Source organism: Belonocnema kinseyi, chromosome 9 (assembly GCF_010883055.1).
Source record: "Belonocnema kinseyi isolate 2016_QV_RU_SX_M_011 chromosome 9, B_treatae_v1, whole genome shotgun sequence".
Taxonomy (NCBI): domain Eukaryota; kingdom Metazoa; phylum Arthropoda; class Insecta; order Hymenoptera; family Cynipidae; genus Belonocnema; species Belonocnema kinseyi.
This window is the reverse complement of record NC_046665.1, coordinates 48540188-48541392: the sequence shown is the minus strand read 5'-3', so window position 1 is coordinate 48541392 and position 1205 is coordinate 48540188. Positions and strand designations below refer to the sequence as shown.

At 45.1% G+C, this 1205-nt stretch overlaps 1 protein-coding gene across 7 annotated transcripts in view; it reads left to right on the top strand.

The window, feature by feature from the left end:
* The window catches only part of LOC117180885 (obscurin), a 250331-nt gene that overhangs the window by 157955 nt on the left and 91171 nt on the right, over nucleotides 1-1205 (top strand). The window lies entirely within an intron of this gene.

Below are 1205 nucleotides of genomic sequence, written 5' to 3'. Positions count from 1 at the left end.
ATTGTATCAAAACCTTCTGGTGGAAGAAGTTTTCTTCAACCCATCAGCATTTGGCCCGTATTTTCACCTTATATTTGAAGTCGGAAGAGCCGATTCCAGAGTCGTTGGTGGAAGCGCGCACAATACTCCTGCCGAAAATAGGCAACTTAGCTGACCCCAAGAACTACAGGCCAATAACTTGTCTGAACACGCTTTATAAGATATTCACAGCTATCCTAAATGATAGGATTGTTCGGGCAATTGAACCTGTGTGGCAAGAAATGTATGAACAACGAGGCTCAAAGAAAGGCGTAGCCGGATGTCGGGAGAACCTGCTCATCGATAGATGTGTCTGCAAAGATGCAACATTCTACCAGCGTGACCTATCGATGGCAATTTTTCAGATTAGCACCCGGTTCCGGAGAAATCCACAACCACGTCTCACAACCGTGAGATAGGTGGTTACAGTCTGTAAAGGAATCAATACGACGATCCAGCAAAAGCCTCGTGCACCCTAAGAACACGGAGTGACCCAAGGACAACCGCCTTCTGCATTTTTCCCGCAAGTGTTCTAGCATATTGTTGACACGCAGGGATGCTTTTTAGGCCATTAGAAAGTGAAAGCTTGGCACGTCCAAGAGCGCCGATGATAAGGACGATCAGTTTAACAGAATATTCCGGGTACAATCGTTGCAACTCCCTTATAAGATATCGATACCTCTCTTTCTTTTCATTCTCCTTGGGTATGATGTTTTTGTCAGCTGGTGCCGAAAATTCGATAATGAACATGATTCGCTTCTCGAAGTCAAGAGGAACCATGTCAGGCCTCGAGTGAGCAACAGAAACAATGGTCGAGAATATAAAGTTTCAGTATATACGGCACTTCTCATTCTCGACAATTGACTCAATTTCCCTAGGCGCATTTAGAGGAGCGATATTAAGGTGAATGCCGTAGGAGTGAGAGATGGTAATAAAGCACTCTTAGTGCCGCATTGTGCCTTTGACTGTAGGTCGTTCCCGCGTGAGTTGGAAAACTAGATAGTATGTGAGCTAAATGCTCGGGGTGTGCATGGCACGCCCTGCAGCTATCATCGGGAATGTCTTGGTTAAAAATGTGTCGACGGTATGTTAAGGTGGAAATGACACCGTTTTGGCATGCAAAAATGAAACCCTCTGTACCAGACTTCAATCTGGGCGATTTAAGGAAAGCAAACGTTAGCTCACAA